Source organism: Bidens hawaiensis, unplaced genomic scaffold (genome assembly GCF_021521415.1).
Source record: "Bidens hawaiensis isolate Kalapana, Puna unplaced genomic scaffold, B.hawaiensis_p1.1 tig00007050_1, whole genome shotgun sequence".
Classification (NCBI taxonomy): Eukaryota; Viridiplantae; Streptophyta; class Magnoliopsida; order Asterales; family Asteraceae; genus Bidens; species Bidens hawaiensis.
Window position 1 is genome coordinate 95,053 of NW_027491486.1, and position 11,756 is coordinate 106,808.

The 11,756-nt window shown below is 36.1% G+C and overlaps 1 long non-coding RNA gene across 1 annotated transcript; it reads left to right on the forward strand.

Annotated features, from left to right (window-relative positions):
• The first annotated feature begins 4,827 nt into the window (after positions 1-4,827).
• On the forward strand, positions 4,828-10,105 carry LOC143634483 (uncharacterized). Its single transcript, XR_013153862.1, has 4 exons — positions 4,828-4,855; positions 4,925-5,102; positions 9,006-9,198; positions 10,028-10,105. It is a non-coding gene; the product is annotated as an uncharacterized LOC143634483 (long non-coding RNA).
• Positions 10,106-11,756: the final 1,651 nt, after the last annotated feature.

An 11,756-nucleotide genomic window follows, 5' to 3' on the forward strand; every position in this document is an offset into this window, starting at 1 on the left:
AGCAGACACTGCACGAAACGAACACTATGACGACCCGGATAAAAATTAAAAGTTCAAAATTAATTAAATAAATAGGAATGACCCAAAATAATATATTATTAATGAAAATATAAATAATAGGTCATAACTTATTTTTTTTAAAGGCTCCGGTTCGCGAAACCTAGAAAGTAAGCGCATAGGATGTATAGCACACTATAAGAGCACCAAATCCAACATTCACCAAAACTTGACAGCTTTTGTTAGTGTTGTAGGGAATTTAATATCGGATTCAAGTAATAAGCTATTAGAATTCATGTAGACCATTTTCTTAGTTAAAATTTATTATATGTAGAATATGCAGCGCCAAGTGTTGGTAATTGTGGTGAGTAACTGCGTCGTGTGTCAGCACCTAAACCTACGACCCTAGCATGCATGACACCTCATTAGACACGTGTCAGGTGTGTGTAGAATGTGTCGCAAGAAGCATGGCAAGTGTCATGTTGGCTGCCAAGTGTCGATGTGTGTGCATGCCTCCCTTCTGCATGCGACAAGTGTTGCGATGACTCATCACTTGAGTTACTATATTTAGAAAGGTAGGATGGCAGTTTTGATATACCGAGGAACCCGACCAGTCACAACACATACATTAGAAACCACCCAACTTCCTATCTCTTTAATTTTTCATCATCCTAAAGATATTATGCTAGAAGCCATCCAAGTTTAAGTGTTAAAGTTAATCTAGAACTACTTTTGGAGCTACTTTAAGGAGTTCTAAGAGATTAATTGTAGTCACACACTAAGAAGCCATCATCTTCACCCGTAACTCTAAGGTAAAAACCCACCATTATTTAAGTTATGATTTATTTTAAAGCCTTGATAATAAGTTATTCATACACTAAAATAAATCACACAAACAAAGACCACACCAAATCAAATATAAAAGTGAAATTTTTAAAGATGTGTGTGCATGTGTATATGGTCGTGAACATGTATGTGTGTAACTAGTTACTTAGAAATCCTAGTTTGTTAAGTTTAAATTATGATCCATGTTGATGATTGTTATAAAAGTTAGTTCACATATAGTTTTATATCTTAAAGTATGCATAAAATATATATTTGGTCATCCATGAATTACATATGTATACACACACATACATGATTGTGTAATGTAGCTTTAAAAATATATACCAAAAATATATTTAGCATATTATAAAATTGCAAAATAAAACTTAATTTTATTATAAGAAATCTGGATATTTATGATATGTTTAAGTGTTACAATAATTCATAAATGATTAGATATTTTATACTTAATGGTTGTGATAAATAAATGCTTACGATTTACAAAAAAAATGCACAATTTAAATGATGAAATGCATTTTTTTGAAGTCACACATCTAATATGAAAATATATAAGCTAAGCATATTTGAAATATTCATATTTTATGTGTTATGTGTTTAACATAATTTGCTTGACTTAAATTGTAAACTATTTGCTTAAATGGTCGAAAATACCACTTTTTTAACGCAAAACCGAAAGAGTTTCAAAAACTGTTTTAAAATTGCAAGCAAAGCCAAATTTTAAATATCTAACACATATTATAATGAATATAATAAGGCCAAGTTGGTAAAACCTAATCTTAGGTGGTTCGTGTCGCGAAAGTCGACGCAAAAACGTTAAAAATTACCATTTTTATGTAAATGTTATTGAAACAAAAAAATATATATTTTTGTAAACTAGACTTTAAAACATATATATTTTAACTACAAAAAGTGTTTTCATACTTAAAACCATAAAATATTATGCAAACTTTAACCGGCTCGCCGTTAGACGTGAAACCGACAAAACCAAAGAAACAGTTTAAAGACATAAAGTTCATAAATTTTGGAATAAAAGTGTATATTTTCAGTAATAATACTGTACCAAAACTTACATTTGATAAAAATAAATAATATTTAATTATTATTAAACAGTTAATAATAATATCCGTGTGCATAACTAGTTTAGCTAAATGTTTTATATGCATAGAAATGAGTAAGTTAGACTTATAATAATAGAGGGCTATAATGGGTTAGGAATTATATGCTTGGGTGAGAATTAACAATCTGGACTTAACCGAACCAAAGGTCACCGGTAGGTCGTTTGACCACAAAAATAATAAAATAATGAAAATAAACGTTTTTTCTTAAAAAGACTAAAATGTTGGTGTGCACACTTTAAGTTGGATGAATAACTTAGGTAGCGTTTGGTATGCAGTAATGACAGGATGAATGAAATGATTATTACGTGGGAATGAAAAAAGTGGTGTTTGGTTGCTCAATGAAATGGAATCATCCATTACATATGGAATCCGGTTCCATCAAAACCATTCATTCCCACCCCCTTTCTTTTTTTTCATTCCATTCCTCCTTCACCCTACTTTCTCAACAACACCACCACTTAACAACAACCAGCACCACTACCATCTCCACCACCAACACCGACATTACCACCACCACCACCTTACCATCAGCGCCACCCCCGCCACCACCATCGCCACCGTTGTCGCCACAATCATTGCTATAACCACCACAACCATTGTCACCGTCACCGTCTCCGTCTCCGTCTCCGTCTGGCTATCATCGCCACCACGACCACTATCGCTGCTTGGCCACCACCACCCTTGACGCCATCCTACTATCGCCATCACTATCAATGCTACCATCGCTTGACCACCGCCACCACCATAACCATCGGCCATGTCGCCTGACCGACACCACCGTCGCCATTGCATTTTATTTATTTATTTTGGAAAAGAAAATATTATTTTAAGGTAGGAGTGCTTTTATTATTTCTATTTCATTCCTACAATTTTTTTGGATATCAAACAACATAAAGTAATAATTCATTTCATTCATATAGGTTAACCAAACAAGACAAAGGAATGGTAATGATCTATTTGATTCTCTTGTCCATTCTATTCATTCTCTCATTCCATTCCTCCTTCATTCCATTACCTCCAACCAAACATGCCCTTAGATTATAAATGTGAATGGATTATTAAAGCGTGTGTCGTATTAATAGGACACACCCGATCAAATATTAACAAGCTTTATACTAACTAATACCTGGCAAACGTGAGTTTCTCACCATACCCACTTTTTAAATGTTTTTAATGTTTATAAATGTTTTCGGGGGAAGAACACGTTTCATGAATTGTATTTTAGTTTTACAAACGTATTAAATGGGATGAGTTAAATTAGACAGGCATGAATGCCCAGGTAACCTTGGATTAGGACGTAGAAATATTGATAGATCTATCGGGGTGATGCCCTGCCTGCCAACCAGTCGCTCTTGTTAAATGTTGGGAGCAAAAGCGTATGAATTGAGAACTCACCAACCTTTGTGTTGACAAAATTTTAAACGTGTTTTTCAGGTAATTGAGATGGAAGCTTTGTGAAGAAATGCGAGAAAAACGGGTGTTGTGTTCGAACTCAAAAGGTTGGACAAAAATGTGTTTTTAATAAATGTGTACTAAATTCATGTACAATGATTTTATATTATAAATAAATGCCCAGTAAATGCTTGTGTTTTAATATATTTTGCTAATCAGTAAACAACGTCTATCACCGTCTAAATTAACGTAATTAAATTTTCTGCTGTTAAATTAACAATTTTAGCCTTTTAGGGTGCGACAAAAAATGCCTCAAATGAGAATCGAACTTGAGTCTATATTAAAAAATCCAAACATCCTACCATTAGGCCCCAACTGATGGATACATAACCAGTTTAGTTTCTCTACCGTGGAGTAGCTAAACGGGTTGCTATTGAAAATACTTTCTAGATTCGCTTGTCGGGTCGTTTATTCTATAATATTCTTGCAAGGTGTTTTATGACAAAAGTTAAATTCGTTAGATTTTTATGTCAATACTTAATCGTTAATTTAAGAGCAATTATTTTATACAGTTGTACTTTCTTTTCTGTAAAGTTTTGTATTGCATAGTGATGCACTAAACAAATACAAAAAATTATCTCGAAACAAATGCGAACATGCTAACCTTTATGTATACTTTTTTAAATGGGCAGTTATTTTAACACCTAAATTCAACCTTTACCTGGTATTTGTAATTATTTGAAGCCATAACTTCACATTTGTGAGGGGGCATCGTATCACTAGTGGATTCAAAAAAATTCGATGGTGGTTGGAAATTTTAGGTTGGTGGACTATCGTTGCATAATAATTTTCTTTCGCCCGGTTCAGGCCGACCAGATTAGGTCATATAAAAATTTTTGGTTGGATTGGTTTTCTTTCGTTGAGATCCAAGGGAAGGTTATCCAAGTCTTAACAAATTCAGGAATCTTAGATCTTAGAAGATGATCATTTAGCTTTCATTTTGATAAATCGCTCAATTTTGGTGGGTTTTCAAAAATTAATTATGATGTTATTGGGTTCTTGAGTTTGGTTTTACCTGATCCAACTAGTATACTAGTAGGCGACAGTCGATTAGATTACCCTGTTATGAAAACACAATGAGAATATTATTTATGTGATTTCATTCAAATTCATTTTGCCAATTCAACCATTTTGCACTTGCCTCGTGGAGTATCATTCTTCATTCATATCTAATCCACAAAGACCTGTATTTGTAGTTACGCAATGAATTTATGAAAATAACAAAATTAAATCCACGTCAGCATGAAAAAAGTGCATAAAAAATATCTAAAACCAAAATATCTTTCTTAAGGTTGACTATTCTATTATGTTTCAAAACACTTGGAAGCCATAAAACCATATACATTTTCCACCAAAAGTAACAGATAAAACGGAGAAATGGCAGCCTTCGCAGTTTTTCGGTTGCCGGAAGTCTTTAACCATCCAAAACAATCCCTCTCAAGGTACCATTATTTCCGTTAATTAATATCATATCATAAAACTAAACTAAATAGCACTTTGCTAACTTATAGACCCAAGTCAAAATCTAGTGCCACCACATGTTGTATGCCAACTCCTGATCGGATCCGGAAGACGGGTCAGAATTATTTTGACCTGCTCGAGGTTTCACTGAACTCCAGTTCTCAGGAAATCAAAGAATCATACAGAAAACTACAAAAGAAATACCACCCGGATATCGCGGGCCAAGAGGTCTGAATCTTTCTCTCGCTTTGCATACATAAAATGGATGAGCCGCTCATTTAACTTATGACAGCTCTCGTAAGCTCGAGCTTATCTCATGACTAGTTTTTCGAGCTTGGACTCTGCTCAATTATTATTTACTAATTAATTATATACATTTATAATTTTTTTATATATAAATATTTATAACTATAATGTTTATATATTGATTTAGTTATTTTAATCATAACTTTATATATAATAATACTTTTTAGTATTATATAATTTACATTTAAATTTTTATAAAATACATCAAATTTTTATACATAAAGAATAGGCTAGTTTAGGCTCACTAGTCAACTCAATCTAAATAAATGAAGCTCAAGGTTAGGCTTAGTTATTAAACAAGATTATCTCTAAGCTCGGGCTTGAGCTTGCTTAAGCTTGGCTTGAATCTAACTTTTAGAGCTGATCTTGTGTAGCTCACACGTGGCTTGGCCCGTTTACACCCCTAGGTAGCGGGCTTAATTTAAAGAAATGGTTTTTATAGTACAATAACCTCTAGGATTAAATGCACACACGAACAAAACACAAACATGAAAGCAATAAACGTACTCGAGGATTTAACGTGGTTCGGTCTAAACTGACCTACGTCCACGGGTGGCAACTAGGTATTCTTTTATTGAGTGACAACGATTACAAGTACATATCAATCATATATATAGAGACTAGTCTAGGGTTTGCATCTTATTAAACAAGAAATCTAAAATAGGCCGGACTTCGGTCTGGCCACCCTACACCCGTCTGCCCTTTAGACTTCAATATAAATCGGGCCTAAACAAAAGGCCTACGAAACCCAACAATCTCCCACTCGGAGGCCTTGAGTACTCTCACCTGCACTTCTGATCATACTTTTGTAATCTAAACATTAAACTTCTCTAGTTGCCACCGCCTTCTCATCAATGAACCTGAAGGCCCGTTGAAGCTCCCCGGAGCTCCAACACATCAGTTACGGCTAAAACTACCCATGACCCGTTCTCTATCCCTACCGGCTCCCACTGTAACGAACTACCGGATCCTGAGATAACCTGAGAACAAACACTCTCCATATTAAGCAAGTAATTCACTGGAGAGACTTTTACAACTGGAATACTGGTTTTCTTAATCCACTGTCGACCTGGAACTTTAACAAAAACACGACCTGTGCTCCCACTGTCACGATATTCTCTGACTTATTTAACCGTCCTAGCTCGTTCATCCTGAATCTTCACTTTGGCTCTGGGTTTGTTACTTGCAAAACGAACCTTCTTCTGCCCACGAGATTCTGTGAACTGTCTTTCACCAAAACTGGATCCACTCCTTTCGATGATGCCGACCATATACAATGAACCCATTTTCTTTTCATGAACCCATTTTCTTGCCACGAGCAATCACGAGATTCCCTTTGACTACTTTCCACTGTCCATTCCCGAACTTAACATCGTGCCCCTGGTCATCCAACTGTCCAACTGAAATCAAACGTTTCTTCAAAGTTGGAATAACCCTCACGTCTTTCAAAGTCCAAGAAGTACCGGCTGAAGTTATCAAATCAAGGTCTCCCATACCCGTAACCTCTAAAATATCATCATTCTCTAGTCGAACCTTTCCAAAATCCCCAAACTTTAGATTCTTCATCGTTTCACTACAGTGAGTGGCATGAAACGATGCACCAGAATCCATCACCCAAGCATCAACGTTAATCTCAACACTGCAAACCAAAGCCTCCTCACTACTGACCCCGTCATCTGTGTCATTATAGTAATGTTCACCTCTTTCTTACCATTCGGACACTGATTCCTGATGTGTCCTTTCTCTTTACAACTCCAGCATTCAATATCTTTACGAGTCTTAGACTGACTCCTCTTCCTGCTCCCACTGCCTCGTTGTTTTCCCCTACCTCTACCTTCTATGACTAACATATTTCCTGATGATTCACCTGAACTTCTGCGTCTTGAATCTTCTCCCAGAATCAGATCCCGAATCCCATCAAATGTAATTTTTGTAGATGAACTACAAACCGCAGTCACTGTTTGCGACCAACCGTCTAGTAAAGAGGATAATAACAACGGGCCTTGAACTTTATCATCAAACTTAATGTCAACTGACACTAAGCGGGACAAGATCGAATTAAGATTATTGATATGCGTTGTAACTGACCCACCCTTTTTCATTCTTGTTGTCACTAGCTCTCGGATAAGATAGACCTTATTCGCCGCTGAAGGCTTCTCATACATGTTGGATAGTGCCTCCATCATACCACGTGCTGTGGTTTCCTTCATGATGTTAAACCCCACATCTTCCGACAACGACAAAGTAATACAAGCCCTAGCTTTCTTGTTTAAATTCTTCCAATCTTCATCTGACAACTTTTCTGGTTTTTCATCCTGAAGCACTACATCCAAGTCTTTCTGACAAAGTAGCGCTTCAATCTGCATCTTCCACCAACCAAAATTCTGTCCATCAAACTTCTGTATCGAAACCTTTCCGTCTTCTGCCATTACAATGACTAAAACGAAAACCTGGATAAAAACAGAGACAAACATAGCAATGGCACGGGCCTGAACTTAACGGCTGTTCTACTGAACTCTGTTAAAAAATCAACCTATTCAACGCAACGGAATAACGAACTTGTAAATCAGAAACTGAAACTTTAAATCGAAACGATTAAACCTGACAAACACGGTTGGCACTGGTTCTCCATTTCTTTATACAATTTCTTCTGACTTGACAACGGTTTTTCAAATAATAGGATCTTGATAAGCCGTTAACTCGTTCCTTTGTATTCAACAACACAAAAGAAAAATAAATTGGTTATCTAGCAATTGGGCTACTGCCCTTGTTCACTGGCCCAACAAGTATAGGAATATGGGATTCCTTTGGTCAAAACTTCTTGCTGTCAAAACTCCTGCCACAAGAATAAGAATTCTGCTTTCTTTAAAAAAACAAAACCTTTCCTACTTAAAGTCTTCGACACACCTGCAAATCGAACCAAAATTAACCCTATTCCTCTTCGTGACTTGAAACAACAAGCAACGGTATACGGTGGTCGGTTTCTTTCATACAGAACTCCAAGACTCCAATCAACGATTAGTCTTTCACTACCTGCGCCGGTCAGAAAATTGTGCTAGTCGGCTCCTAACGGCGGTCAACAGCGGCTGCGAAAGCAAGACTTTGAACGGCGGCTACTGGTTACGACAGCAAACGGCGGCGAAAACAGATTGCTGTTGAGGCGAGATTCGGACGGCGCGGTGGCGGAACCCTAACGGTGACTCGGTTGGTTCTCGTGTTCTTCGTGTAACAAGCCTAACTTCTTGATACCACTTGTTAGGATTGAACGCACACACGAACTGAACACAAACACGAAAGCAATAAACGTACACGAGGATTTAACGTGGTTCGGCCTAAACTAACCTACGTCCACGGGTGGTAACTAGGTATTCTTTTACTGAGTGACAACGATTACAAGTACATATCAATCATATATATAGAGACTAGTCTAGGGTTTGCATCTTATTAAACAAGAAATCTAAATCGGGCCAGGCTTCGGTCTAGCCACCCTACACCCGTCTGCTCTTTAGACTTCAAATAATAAATCGGGGCTAAACAAAAGGCCTACGAAACCCAACATAACCTGTACTTAACATTGAGATTAGGTAAAACACGCTTGCTTTGCGCAGGTTGCGGAAAAACCAAAGTTGTTATGTATTAAAATGGGTTATGTTTGCTTGATTTGCGTTGACCCAAAACACATTTTTCAAATAAAAACTATTTTTTAATTAGTAATTTTTGAACCTTAAAATGATTTCTTTCGACCTATATAGCTCGTTTAGCATTTAGACTTTATTTTTTGTTTGGTTTTACCTGTGGAGATAAAACATAACATGATTTGATTAGGGTCATGAGCATACAATTCTATTAAATGAGGCGTATACCGTGCTAATGAAAGATGATTTAAGAAACGATTATGATGCTTCAATCGGACATGTAAGAGTCAGGCTCGAAGGAGATGAACTGAAGTTGGGTTACAGCTCGTGGAACGGACCGTTTCGACCCCAAGCACTTTTTGTTGATGAGAAAGCTTGCATAGGTCAAGATGTCCTCTAACTGGATTTAGATAATAGTAGTGTTTAGTAGCATCTAACTCAACATCTTGAGTTACATTTGAAGCAAGTTTTGTTAACATTATCATTTTGTGGGACCCAAGTAAAAGATAAAAATGGGACCCAAATATGAAAATGTGAGTAAAACAGCATAAGATGATTTTATTCAATTCCAACTCTAAGCTATGATCACACTATACCAGATCAAAATTAATGGTTAGATTTTAATAATTAAATAAGATATTAAAATCTACTAAAAAAATACTATCAGAAATAATAACAAGCGAGTATTGTTGACAAAAATCTGATATGAAATTCATAGGTTTGAGTTTAGTCTAAAAGAGTAAAAGGGTTTGGGTCAGTTGTGGGTCAAACCCGCAAACATGTTTACCCAAAATGATCATGTTCGGGTCGACCTGGTGAGTTCATGGGTTGACATTTTAACCTGCTTTATTAAATTTTAATTTTTTTTTATAAAAATATGTTTGTCTCAAATTTAAATGATAAAACATAAATGAGCATTAGGTTTTATAATAAACGTAATTATTTTTTATACGTTCTATTTTTTGCTGTAAATTTTATAACTAATAAATTTAATATACAGAGGTAAAATAAATCTTTGAGTTAGACGGGTCGTGTTTGTTTCAGCCCATGAAAGCTCATCTCATGTTAAGATTCATGTCAAACCATGCCAACCCGTGAACACAACCCATTTAACACCTCTACCTGTAGGTGTAAAAATAACTAAATTTTCACAAAAACTAGTTAAAATTGCCCTATCTAGATGACCCATTAGGCTGCATGCAACTGTTACAGGCTGCAGAGAGTGTGTACACAATGCCAGCAAAACATTTATAATGGATGAAACTACGGGATGCGCCCGAGTCAAAGTTCTTAGGTGCCCAAACAATTTTTATAGTCAAACATCAATTTCAACAACCCGTTTTAGGGCATTTGATATGACACAAGATAAGATTTGCATGTAACAGGTGGCAGTTGAATCATGTCCATTGGACTGTATCCATTGGGTAGAAAGAGAAGAGTTAGCCGTGTTGGAGTATCTTAATATGCCACGACCCAAACAAGGGTACGGCGTGTTTGGACAAGGGTGGGAAAGACCCGAAAACGTGTTCATGGAAGCCAAAACCTTCCAGAAGCATCTAAAGCAGCAACAAGCTGAATCCCTGCGAAGAAACGGTAAGTGGTATGTAAACGAACTGATCGTTCAGTGAACCCTTGAGCATAAGCTCGCGAACATGAACAAGAAAATCCCTTCTTTTAAGTGTTTGTGTTCTTTCATTTGCTTGCTTAAAGTTAAATGAAAGAACAAGAACAAGCCGTGATTGTGTTTACTAGGGTTGTTTACAGGCCTAACCGTACCTATTTTCATAAAAAATTCTGAATTCAATCTCTTATGAAACATAAAAAAAAATTGCAGTAAGACATGATGTTGAACAAGAAACAGAAGCGCAAGCACAGGCTCGAGAAAGTGCAAGCTTAAAACTGAAGATGGAGAGATTTTCAGGGTTCTGGGAATGGATGAAGAAAGTTTCATTGATGTAAAACTGTAAATGGAATAGGAAATATAAATGGAAATCGTGGTGCAGCACCAGTCTATATTTCTCACTAAAAATATATATAAAGTTATTACACTTTTGTTTACAATCAACATTTACATCTTTTGCAAGCCTCGTGGATTAAACCAAATTGAAAGAAAACACAAGCACATGCTTTTTCTCTATGTTTTATGATATAAGTCAGGGAAAACTTATGGGAGCACTATTATTCTGCTAGCCAATAATATGTAGTGTTCAAGAAAATAAGATGTAAGTTAATATTTCATGGATAGACTTAATTTGTGTATCAAAACACATTGGTGTAGAAATAGAGAATACATGGCTATACAAAGATCCAAGAGGGAAAATTTAAGACTTAATTTGTGTATCAAAACACATTGGTGTAGAATAGATCAAGTTCTTTCTGGTGGATTTAAGACATGGAAAACGATTGGAAAACGAAAACAATAGTATTCTTTTAACCGATGTTCTACATGGGCATTTTACAATTATGATCGACATAATCTGTTACGTTATGGGCATATCATGCGAGAGTTTGAAGTTGTAAGATGAAGCTTAGGTCGCTTTGCATATGTGGTTTAGTGCATTTTTTTTTAAAAAAATTTTGATGAAATTATTAATATTGAACAAAAAGATCCAATTACAATACTTTGGTGGGTAAGCGGTCAACAAGTTGCGCCACCACTCCCTTTTGAATGCCAAACACGATCCTACTGAAAACAAAATTATAGTTCTTTGTCGTCGATAAATTACTATGCATGACCCGTTGAACTCTTTTCAGAAACGTAATAGCTTCGGGGGCAAGGGATCCAAAGGTATCAAAAGCAAAAGGAATAAATACGTGTTGATTCTCGGCACATGCTTTCTCATGCTTAGAAATTTTTCATGGTTCCGTCTTCAACACAGTCTGCCTAACAACAAACCTGATATCCCTAAGCCTGACAAGGGGGGATACTCCGGTGAGGTCT